At 43.3% G+C, this 13,081-nt stretch overlaps 1 protein-coding gene and 1 long non-coding RNA gene across 2 annotated transcripts in view; one reads left to right on the forward strand and one right to left on the reverse strand.

The window, feature by feature from the left end:
• LOC124606712 (UDP-glycosyltransferase UGT5-like) overlaps positions 1-13,081 on the forward strand; it is a 199,176-nt gene that overhangs the window by 21,824 nt on the left and 164,271 nt on the right. The gene's annotated exons all lie outside the window — the stretch shown is intronic.
• LOC124606713 lies at positions 8,359-12,967 on the reverse strand. Its single transcript, XR_006978708.1, has 3 exons — positions 12,763-12,967; positions 9,438-9,831; positions 8,359-8,668 (listed from the first exon to the last, which is right to left on the reverse strand). It is a non-coding gene; the product is annotated as an uncharacterized LOC124606713 (long non-coding RNA).

Here is a 13,081-nt window from a genome sequence, read left to right on the forward strand (position 1 = left end):
TATATCCTCACCGTTGAGTATTTCCAAACTTGCTACCACTAAACCCTTCGGGACATCCACTTTATATGTCCCAAAATTATCTACACTGACCAGAATCATCAGTTCCCCATTTATATCCGCTACACGCGCAACGCTCCTCCTAATAAAACAATGCATTTCATCCAATGCTTCATTGCTCTGCAACCAAACTAACCGCCCTGTACCCGAAGGCACTTTGACATGCATAATCATCTTTAATGCCCTTGTACACGGTTCAATTGGTGACATCTTAACAACGGATGCACTTCGCGACGTAGAAACATTTACAGCTGTTGAACCCATTGAAAACAAGTTTCCATTAAGTTCAACTGTACGCTGTGAAAGACTAATTTTGGCATGGTGTTTATCAAGGAAGTCCAGTCTGAGAATCACAGAATACCCTTGTCTCACAGTTGCCAACACTTCCATTTGCTCTCCGAACTCTACAGTTCCAATCTTAAAAACGAGCTGTGTTGTACCCAATGATTGCAACTCTTTATTCCCTACTCCACGTAATCTATACCTGGAGTACCTTGTCTTCTCCTACCCACGAGGTCTAGACTAGCAGCAGATACATGTGCCCTTGTATCAATCAAAAACTTACATCTGTTATTCCTTACAACACCCATCAAGCAACAATCCGTCTCTGTACTAGTTTTCACCATACTTCTGCTTACCGGGAATGTCTTCCGACGGACGTAACACTCCCGTTCCCATTTAACACTTTTTCCTGTTTATTCCCGTTACCATTCTGCTTACTACGACACTCATTCGCCTTGTGACCGTAGCATTTACAAGCATAGCACTGCGGCTGCCTGCATTGAGCCTTCACGTGACCTTTCCTCCCACAACGGTAACAATTCCTCTACGATGCAAAGATGCGTTTATCATTGCGAACCCTTGTTGCAATGTCTATCTCCTGCAGATGCATTGCAATACGCAGTGCTGCAGCTAAATCCCCAGGATTCTCCATCCTAACCCTACGAGAAAATTCTGCAGGAATTCCCCTGAGGAATACATCAAGGACTCTGTTTTCTGTCTCTCGTAGTAATACACTATCCGCATCAGGATTACCCGATAATTCATAGGTCTACGAATTAATTTTCTGTATCCTATCTGAAAAAGACTCCACTGTCTCATTGACCTTCTGTGTCAAATTAGCTAACTTCTCCCTAAAAAATCTTGCACTACGCTGCTTACGATATCTTTGTCGTAACCAATCTGCCAATTCTTCAAACGTGCTCGCCTTACTAAGCATTTCATGATACCTCACGAACGTCTTGGCTTCCCCTGCAAGTCGCAAATTTGCCATACGTAACGTAGTTACGTCCGACCAATTGCTCATTGCAGCTGTTGCCAAAACATTGTTAATGAACGCTGTGACATCCTCTGTTGTTTTACCCGAGAAAGGCATGATCAGGTTAGCTACTAAAGGATATATTGCAAGGTTGGACATTGCTACTGACTTGCACTCACTTGAACCCGTTTGCGACTCTTGTGCCGAACGCAAGGTCTCCATTTGCGTCATTAATTCTACATGACATAACTTATGCTGCACATTCTCTTCTAACAATTTTGAGACTTGCTCCGTCAGAGCAGCTATACTCACTTCAGTACTAACGGATCTTGTTTCCGGCATGATTTGTGCAAATTACCGACAACTTACTCTATACTGAATTTACTTCTCAGAACAATAACTACACTAGCTACTCAACTCCTTTGTCACAGTTGAGCACTACACACAAGAAGACAAACAAGACTCACAATGCACAACTAAACAAAATTAATCCTTCCGCCTTGTTATTGCCCAGCGACACACTCTACAATTGTGCACTGTGTGACCAAACTGTCTACAAACTGAACATTCTACTAGTACAAACTTCGCGCATGGCTCCCCACGCCCCGTTAAATTACACACAGTACATCTGACTGGTACCAAGTACGTTTCCCAACTGTTTCCCGAAAACTCAGATTAATCTGCTGTTTCCGCAGGTCTCACAAAGTGCACCTCCCAGCAAAGAACGTGCGTCCTTAGTTATTAACAAAAATCGACTCGTGCACTTATCACAAGGCTGCGTAGAGTCGACAGTTCTGACCACAACTCTGTAGTGTCAGTCCTGCAGTGGCGGTGTCGACAACTCCAGATACCAGATCTGCAGGCCAATGCTGTAGTGGGCGGTTTGAACACCAAATCCGTAGGCGGCATGAGGACTTCTGACACCAAATCTGTAGGTGGTCCCGGTCGCTTACGATGGACTGGAGGCCAAGCGGTGACCTCTCCAGTTGTCAGGATGCTAGGAAATGACTGTGGACGCATCAGAAACGCCAAATAAACATTATTAATTCATAACACCTTTATTCCTGCCGAGTACAACATGGCCCACGTAACACAGGCTGGCTGCACTTGGTGATATCAACGACCTTCCCCGAGTCCTCGCTGACTCGGACCGATGACACCAGCTCCGCGCCACACCAGTCTTGCTAGCGCAGCGTCACGTGCTGTGACGTAGCGAAGGAATGTCCTTACTTCGTACTTCGGCCACGCGTGGCTGGCGGCGCCAGCTGGTCGGTCGGCTCGGCAGCGGACAGCAGGCCACTGTGCGTAGGAGGCTCCGGGTTGGAGTCCCGGTGCTGTCGGCACGAGAGGCATTCTCGTAGTGCAGAGTGTACTCTATCCCACCCCGTCTTCTTCCCTGCTCCTCCTGGTGGCTCGACCGCGGTGGACGGGCGGAACGGGCTGCAGTCCCCCAGCATCGCCGGCTCACCCGGTTGTGACGGCGGATGCACAGGGCCTAGGCCCCGCACGATCTCGGCGACAGCTCACTGATGTGGTCAGCATTGGAGGCGAGCGAGTCTGCCGCAATGTCTTCTAATCCTGGGCTGATGATTGACAGCGGCAGCAAAGAGGACCAGAGCTGGTACTGTTCCCTCACGTCTGCTGCTGGATGGGCTGCCCTTACTGCAACATCTCCTTAATAAAGATTAACATGTCGTTCAGCGAGCTGAGCGCTACGCAGCATCCCAGTACACATCTAACTGCAAGTCTAACTGCGAGCGCTTTGTTGCTATCAAAGCTGGCGTATTTAAAGGAAGCACGAGCAATGTCCTGTAACGAACGCATTCGTTCCACTTATACTGCTGAATCATCTGTCGTACTTGCCCCTTAGGTGTTCTTGCAACTGAGTTACGTGTTGTTACAGTAGACTTACGAGAAGTTGTGAAATGCAGTACAGCTGACACTATACCTCTGTCTTATACTCTACGAAAGTCTCCGTCCAACACAAACCCATGTGCTAAGCAATTCTCTGTCGCCTGTTGTGTGTAACCAGGTCATTGCCCCTGCGTGACGACACATTCCGATACATGCGCAATCCTCTTACCTCTTGGCTAACCGACCGGCTCTGGCTCTCGGCATAGGCAACGAAACTTTGACAATATTCCACGTTTCCAACTCTTTACTATTCTACAACACTACAGTCCTAAGAATCAGTGTCTCCACTACAGTGAGTGGATCATCATTAAGGTAAATTTCTGATTCTGGACGAATGGAGCGACACCGACAGAAATGCATGACACATGATTAAACTGGAAGCCGTGGACTAGAGCCCATGACTGCGCCTTCTGAATAGCTCCCTGTAGGCACCACTCAGCAACACCAGTACTAGAGGAGCAGTACAAAATGCAGAAGTCACCTGCATACAGAGGCAAGACCGCTGGCCCTACAGCTGATGCTAGACCGTTAATAGCCACTGAAATTAGAGACACACTCAATACGGAGCCCTGAAGAATGCCATTCTCCTGAATACAGGGGGAACTACGGGAGGCACCAACTTTGACACGGAAAGTACGGAACAACAGGAAGTTTTGGATAAAAATCTGGCAAAGGATATGATGTCGCAAGGTTGTGTCATATGCTTTATGTAAGTCAAAAAAGATGGCAACCAGATGTCGGCATCTGAAAAAGGCAGTTCAGATGGCAGACTCAAGGGGGACAAGATTATCAGTGGTAGAGCGACCCTGGTGGAAGCCGCCCTAACATGGAGCCAGTAGGCCACATGACTCCAGGTCACAACCCAACCGCTGACACACCATACGTTCCAGCAGCTTATGGAGAATGTTTGTGAGGCTGACAGGCCGATAGCTATCCACATCAAGCGGATTTTTACCGGGTTTCAGCACCATAATGATGCTGCTCTCCCGCCATTACGATGGAAAGACGTCATCGCACCAGATCCAGTTGAGGAGAAATTGAGGAGAAATCGCTTGTAGTCAGACACAAGATGTTTAATCATCTGATTGTGGATCCAATCCGGCCCAGGAGCTGTATCGGAGTAATGTGCAAGGGTGATGAGGAGCTCCCACTCTGTAAATGGGGCATTATACAGTTCACTGTGGTGTGTAGTGAATAAGAGGACTTTCCTTTCCATCCGCCATTTGAGGGTGCAAAAGGCTGAGGGGTAGTGCTCAGAAATCACGTTTGCTTCTGTGTAGAGAGCACACTATTGATGTTAACACCAGGGACATCTTTTGGGGTCTGGTACCCTAAAACACATCCGATCTTCATCCAGATTTGGGATGGTGACATATGGCACCCAATGGTCGACACGTACCTCTCCCAACACTCCTGTTTCCGGCGTTTTATAAGCAGGCAAAAGCGGGTACGGAGCCGCTTAAAGGCTATTAGGTGCTCTAGGGAAGGGTGCCACTTATGTCGCTGTAGAGTTCACCAACGCTCTTTAATTGCCTCAGCAACTTCTGGTAACCACCAAGGGACTGTTTTGCCAGTGGCACCCTAGAGAACGAGGGATCACGTTTTCCGCCCGGAATGAGGTTTCCTGGTGGGCAATGCAGAAAGCAGGTGTAAAGCTTAACAGTTGCCATAGCTCAAGCCAGGTGGTGGAAAAAACCACTGCAATTCCACTGGAGGATTACGTGATCGTGAGACTGGGAAGGCATGAAACACTCAATGAGACAGTCTAAGCCTCAGGGTCACCTGCTGCCACCAGACGAGTACCTGCGCGATCAACATCCATTGTGTCTGAGGGCCCAGCGAGATCTAGGTCCTCAGCAGATGCCAGAATCTCCACCTCATCCTCAGACACAGATATTGTAGGTAGTGGTGGTCTGGGTGCTGCCGCAGTGCCCTGGTTCTGGGGGATCTTTTTCGTTTTAGGTTTCTCTCGCTGCTCCTTAGGTTTGTCCAGCTGGGAGGGCTTCACTGATTCAGTCTCAGGGACTGAGGAGGACCGTGAAGCCCTATGACCAGCTACCTGTGGTTGTATCAGCCACTGGTGAGTGTCAGTTTTGCCACTGGTAGGAACATGGAAAGGGAGTGACCCAAGGGATCCCGTTCTGGCGAGAGGAGCCGTAAAAGACTTATGCTTCTCTGGCTGAGAAGTGGGGACTGATGTCCCCCTGATGGTTGAAGGGGTGGAAGGATGTTGCTCCTGAAGCAGGTTGTGCAGGAGCAACAGAGAGGGAAGTGCCCCCCACCATCACGGGGGAAGGTGGAGTCTGACGGCTCTGAGAGCCAACTGTACGCAGTGGAACGGAAGATGGTAGAACCGTAGTCATAGCGGCGGCATTGGTTGACAACATATGCACAGGATGTAGCCTCCCATATTTTATCTTAGCCTCGGTGTAGGTCAGTCAGTCCAGGGTCTTGTATTCCATTACTTTTCTTTCTTTTTGGAGAATCCTGCAGTCTGATAAGCAAGGCGAATCGTGCTCTCCGCAGTTTACACAGATGGAAGGTGGGGCACAGGGAGTATTGGGATGTCCACTATCCTGACAGGTGATGCTGGAAGTACAGTGGGAAGACATATGGCCAAACTTCCAGAACTTAATGCACCATATCAGGGGAGGGGTATATGGCTTTACGTCACAACAGTACACCATCATCTTCAACTTCTTGGGTAATTGTCACCCTCGAAGGCCAAGATGAAGGCACCACTGGCAACCTGATTATCTCTCAGACCTCAGTGGATGCGTCAGATGAAATGGGCATCTCGCCGCTCTAAACTGGCACACAGCTCTTTGCCAGACTGCAAAAGAAGGCCCCTGTGAAATATGATAACCTGGACTATATTTAAGGTCTTATGGGGTGGGATGGAAACAGAAACATACGCCAGCTTGTCACAGGCGAGTAGTGCCCGTGACTGGGCAGAGGATGCAGTTTTGATCAAGACCGACCATGACCGCATTTTGGACAAGCCCTCCAGCTCCCCAAACTTTCCTTCTAAATGCACCACAAAAAATTGAAGTTTCATTGACAAGAAAGATTCCCCATCAACTCTCATACATACGAGGTACCAGGCCGAATAAGCTTCGCTGCCATCCTTAGCCTGGTGTTCTTCCCACGGTGTGGCCAGGGAGGAAGGGGGGCGGGGGGGGGGGGGTGATTTGGGGTCATATTTCTTAGCATTGACGTTAAACCTTGACAGCTTAGAGACTGCTAGTGTTTGACCACCAGCAAGAGATGACGTACTACGCTTCATGGTGTGTCATCCGCCCTGATGCCACCCACTCCGACCAGGGTCCTCCCCATGGGCGCCACCTAGCTGCACCAAAGGCCACCTGACAGGATGGCCATTGCCGGGAGTCCCAATGCCCCAGGGTGACGGGCATCTACTCCTTGGCATACATGGGAAGTTAACAGTACAGGCATAAGCAGAGCAATCCCTGTGTGGTCAGGGGGCTACAACCAACAGAGTACATGGCAGCCCCACCACAACGGGCTGGCTACCGTGCTGGATATCAGGCACAAACGAGCTAAGAAATCCATTATCGTCGACAGTGCAGAAAGCGATACTGCACAGAGGACGTAGGAAAACACACCCAGGAGGGTGACTTCACCCATCAGCTGGAGAATGAGTGGAAGTGCAGATCCACGTCGAAGAAGGATGTGAGACGCCTCAGCACATGATGGACACTATGCACCATGTAAGGCCCCCTTCCTCAATTGGCTAACTCTTCGAGAAAATTTTGAAAAATAGAGGTCAAAACCTACAGGCCGAAACATGTGAAAGTCCTTTTAGTCGCCTCTTACAATAGGCAGGAGAATCTCACCTGGGAACTTCTCATGCAGGTAGTGTATGGAATGTAAATAGCCCAATGGAGACTGCACATACAGATTCCATATTTCCAGCTACAGGTTCCTTATATCAAAACCTTCAGAATTTCATCCTCTATCTTCTCCCAATTTTTTTAAAAAAATCATTGTGTAACACCCTGCTTACACAAGAAACAATGAAATTATTTCAGTTTATATTATCACAATCCTTGTATTGGTGAATTTTTGTCACAAAGCTGTGAATTACAATAAAAGTGTTCAATCAACTTACAGGAATGCTGCCAGTTGATGTCATTGACAACTGCCAATATTTCAACAGGTGCACACCATTATTTTCAAGGCAGCAGTAAGGTCTGTCAAGGGAATTTAAAACCTCAGTTTGCAGAGCAATTCCAGAAAGACAAACACACACACACACACACACACACACACCATCTGAACCATCCCACAACCAAAGATGACCGATTTTGGAAGGTGTCAATAGTGGAAATCAATAACCAGTGCACGAAGTAGCATTAACTCCATCACTCTGTTTTTGACATGGGAGAAAGTAGGATTCCAAGCAAAATTTAAATAAAAACTTGCATCTCTGCTGTTGCAGAACTCTGTTTTGGCACTGGTCATTCTACGGAATATAACACGGAGACTCTGGCATGCACCTTCAGCTACTAGGATAGTGTTATTAAGGAAGCAGTTTAAATTAAATTAAAAACCTTATAAATACAGAATGAGGTTTTTGTTTGAATTCTTCTCTCTCTCTCTCTCTCTCTCTCTCTCTCGTTAAAGAAAATAAAATAAAATAAAAAGGGGGGGGGGGGGGGAGGGAGTTAATGCTACCTCACTGGTTAGTTATTAATTTTTCACAATCAATAACTTCTGAGAGACAGAGAGAGAGCGCGTGTCTTTCTGGGACTGCTCTGCAAAAAGATTTTAAAGTCCCTAACACACCACTTACTTGCTGCAGTTTAGCCTGAAAATGACAGGGTGCGCGCCTGTCAAAATATTGGTGATGATGGGTGTTACTTGGTTGCATTTCCTTAAGTTACTTGAACATTGTACACTCTGGGAGAAACTCTCACCAAATATCTCGTTAAATTATTTGGAATACATAGTGGTGAATAACCAAGTAGCAGAAACAAAAAGTTGACACAGGTGCACCAATTACATAACAGCAACAAGCTAACCTGCCCATAGTTAATGCTTAATTTCAAATTTTCGTCTTAAAAGAACAAGAGCAGGAATTGTGGTTATTCAGTACAACTTACCTATTTCACAATGTGCACTGGGAGTCTGTGCATCAGGCTTCAAACCACTAATGTCTGATCGATGTGAAGGCTGCAAACCAACCAAAATGCCAGCACCTGATGTTGCTGGTGTAAAATCACCCACTGGAGTAACTGCTGAACCTGCACCACCAACACCCAGCACCCCTGAACTGCCTGGTAGTAGACCAACAGGTACTGTTGTCCTGATGTTCATTGCTGCCATTCGCCTTTGTAGGTTATCTACCTGCTGAATTTTATGCTGCTTCAGCGTATGTTTGATGTTGGGACAGAATGGCACTGAACATTTTGGTTCCTGCAAAAATTAATTGGAAGAAGTGCTACAGCAATATTTACCTCAGCAAAACGTTTTTAGAGGGTTTAGTTTTGTATTTCTTACAATACTGTAAAAGCACTGTCTTGAGAGTTAAATAAAAAATACTGACATTAATGTACATGAAACAGTTCATTGCTCAACTGATCACATTAATTCGTATCGCTTGTCACTAATTAAATGAAACAAGCTTTAATGTTTTGCATTCAAAAACATTCACAAGGCGAAGTAAGAAGAACAATGAGGATTTTCGTACTGCCCGACATAATTGCACTTGTCATAGTATCACTGACAAGAAAATCAATAACTATTACTTTTTTTATACCTCTGTACTCCCAATTTTGACTTTAAACAGAGCTCACAACTTCATTAACAATAAAAATCCCTATAACAGGTCAAATAGAGAAAAATAATCTATGCCAGTGGATAAACGTTATTCCTCATGAACATGCTAGAAGGCCTGTAATTTGTTTTCTTAAAGCTTTCTATCATTGTTCTCTAAAACTTCAAGTGACCAGGCTTATCAGTATTTTCAGCATTAGGTAAAAGAAACTTTCACAATAAAGATATTCCCATTACTGTTTGTAAAAATGTTTCTAGCAGTATGGAGAAATTTCTGTGTGAGTAGGATTAAAACTTTAGTTCCTGTTTCAAAATGTTCCACAAAGCATTATTGCCGATACTGCAGAAATTCTGTCTACAGGGATCGAAACTTACAATTAACAGATGAAAATTTGCTATGAACACAAACCTGTGAACTGTTTAAAATGTCTTCCAGGATCTCTCTTAACTACAAGCAATTCCATATTTCACATCAATATCTCAAATTTTCTCAATAGGCTCCCTAGTACTTCTTAACATGCTTCACTCATTGAGTCTTTTTGATTTTGATTATTCTGGCTATTACAGTTATTCTTGTATCAAGTTTTCCAGTTAACTAAAGTCCGCACCATGTAGGAAGGCTGCCCAATTTTCAGCCTCTCTGCACATCCCCTTCTCTTTCTGAGTGGCTTGTTATAGCTAGACAGCGAGAATCTTTCTCCTGCACGCTGCACTGCTGCTGTACTTTGCAACAACTGAATTTTTCTTTCACCTGTCAGTGTTTTCCTTTTCTTCCTTGTAAGGATATAGCTGTGAATGTGTATCTGTAAAAAAAACAATTCAACTAATGGTAATAAATGTGAAATGGACTGCACAAGCACGTGGTGTTGAAATGAGAACTATGAAGCGAATTGTAAACTAATGTCCAGAGCCGTGGTAACCGTATGAAAAATTAGTTTCATGTCACCTGGAAAGCATCAATATCGCAATAAACTGACAACACAAATGGATGGTTCTGACAACGATGTTTTAAAGCACTCCTTTTCAATGTTTAATACGCTATATGACAAAAACTTGTTACAAATGCATGTGAGAAAATTGGCTTCGAAGTTGGCACTCCGTCAATGTAAAGAATTTTGAAAGACATGTTAAGAACAGTGTTTTTTGTTGAAACAAGTGATATGGGTACAGCATAAAACACATCCGTATAAAGATGGACAGTGCATGAGAAGGAGGGAGTTCAACAGTGTATTACTTTAATGAAACATAGGTGAATCAGAATTCCAGGACAACCTGCTGGAAGATAAGTGATAGTAGTGTCAGTTCTAAAGTTCCTATAGGAGTAGGTTCTTGGATAATTATCCTGTGTGTAGACTACTACTGTGGTCATTCCTGAGAGTAAATTTTTATTTAGGTATAAGTAAAACAGTGACTACCATTTGAAATGAAAGCTGTCAGTTCTGTGAAGTGCCTCACTGAAGAATTCTGACCATGCCTTGCTTCGAAGTCACTCATTGTAATGTACCATGCCAGTTATCATTCAGCTGTTACAGAGAAAACATGAAATACACACACCATGAAAGTGGATATTTTGCTCTGGGTTAAAAATAAATATATTTCGCACAGACTAGTGCCAAACTTCTGTGGTTCATTAATGTACACATCATGTGACAGAAAGTACAAACCTGATTTTGCTGTATGTGAATGTGGTCACATAGTTTTGTGTTTACCCACATGTCAATGACAGTACAGCCCCTGGAATTAATTTGGGCAAAGGCTAAAGGATATGTGAAAGAAAATTCACAGTAACAGACACAATCATCTGTGTATGAAGCAAGAGAGAACACCACCTACAGTCTGTATAACATGCTGAAAAGCTTCAGGAAGAATACTTTGATAGTAAGGCTAAAATGAATATAAGCCTTGAACATATCATCATAAATTTACTAACATATTGTTCACGCACACTCAGATAGTAGTGACGGTGGTATTATGATGTACACTTTGAAACAAAGTAAAGTAATAATGTTTTTTACTTTTAAGAACTCAGGTTTTAAAAAATGTGTGTCAGCATATAAATTGCATAATTAATAATGAGACTTCCCTAGTCTTTATTGATTAGGAATTTGTATCCTGTGAAGTATACAGACTACAATGTTCAACATACTGCCCAAAGAGAAGTTAAGCTTTTTCCAGCATGTTGTCTGCTCTAATAAAACAGCTGGATAAATTTGTCAAGATACCTGATATTACCAGAAATAAACCCCTGTGATTTTCAAAGCATGAAATTGGAAGTGCCTTAAAATTACCATTGAGATGTCAGTTGTTTTTGATGGTATCAATCAGCATTCCCTTGAGTAATTTGCACAACATTCTGCTTGTTCAATAGATTACACATGCAGTCTCTCACTGTAATGTCAAAGAAATTAGCTTACAGTCACATCACCTGTTGACAGTGAAAAATCTGACAAGTTACTGACCATTTTATGATAGTCTTCTACATTAGCTTTTTCTACCAGTAATTCTTTATCACACACAGTGATTACAATGAACTACAAATACACCTGCAAATACACCTGCAAACACACCATACACACATTTTTAAAAGTTTTTTGGAGTACAAGCAGTTACCAAGCAAACTATTTCAGTTTGTGCTTGAAGTAAATTTTGTTTAAATCACAATAAACGACAATTATTGCAAGCAGCTTCAATGACCCTGTCATTAAATGACTCCCAATGTCAGGTGGACTAAAGCTGTGGAGCAACGGACACAATGTCAACAAGACACAATGTCGACAAGATGTGAAGTAATACTTCTCACATGACAATTGATCGAAATCAGTTCCAAAATTTATTATTCCCTTCATAGAACTGAAGGTATCATATGACATACAATAGGCTAATGAACCTCCGGCAATGTGGACTTCGTTCACCCATTCTCTGCTGCCAAGCATGTGCCGGTCATATCCCCTCTACGATTCCTGCCACTCCACCTCTGTGCACAGAAGCACCATCCTATGTGATGCACGCTATAGTAACAGACTGAAAACATCAGTTACTGGGGAATATGGGCAGAAGAAAAGATCACTTGGTGCCTCACACAATCTAAGACTCTAAGTATGTATTAAACAACGTAAGACACTAAGTATGTAACAGGAAGAGATTTAAATTGACGAATATCATAGAGAAACAGATTGAGAGCAAAAGCAAATAATTAGGGATTCCATGGGTTGTAGAAGAAGATCTATAATTACCCCTTAACAAAATACCTTCTCTGTCTTCTTCCATTATTAAAATATTTCCCCAAAATCTTGTCCTTATGCACCTGGCAGTTTGCTAATGCAAGAAACTTGTGGATACAATGTAAGTGTTATAGCTGTATGACTATATAAATAATGTTTGTTTCAAAATGTGCAGTGTGAATACAAACAAGCACAATGAATCACCAAACAAAAATTTTTGTAATTAATTAAATGTTGTCCCACAGATTTTTTTTTTTTTTTTTTTTTTTTTTTTTTTTTTTTTTTTTTTTTTTTTATGTTAGATGCTTGTTGTGACTGACAGCACCAGTCACAAGAATTGTCTAAAAGTAATGAGGCAACATTTAATTAATTTGAAGACCTGGGCATCAACAAAGATCCCGATGCTCCTTCCTACACTTAATTTTAAATGTGTACAAACTGCCACACATTTAACAAAACTGACTGCAGACCGCATTCTGTTTCAATGGAATATCTTTACAAAAATGCATTTACCTGGCAATGCTTTGAATGGTAACAGCCAATTGCAACAAGCTGTTTGCATACACTGCAGCCACCTTTTGTCTTACTTTTACATACTTTTGTATGCCGTACAACTCGTTTCATCTTCTGACAGCCGGGCTGGCAACAGTTGACATTATGGCACTGGCACGCATGTACTAATTTCTGGATGCAACGTTTTATAGAAAGTTTCCGCGCCTCCTGAAAAGACAAAGCATTACTTCTAATGTTTCAAATGTTTAAATGAAAAAGAACAAAACTCAATTTCTACAGAACATCTGATTACACACACACAATTCCTCCATGGAACTGA

The sequence above is a fragment of the Schistocerca americana genome, chromosome 3 (genome assembly GCF_021461395.2).
Source record: "Schistocerca americana isolate TAMUIC-IGC-003095 chromosome 3, iqSchAmer2.1, whole genome shotgun sequence".
In the NCBI taxonomy this organism is placed as follows: domain Eukaryota; kingdom Metazoa; phylum Arthropoda; class Insecta; order Orthoptera; family Acrididae; genus Schistocerca; species Schistocerca americana.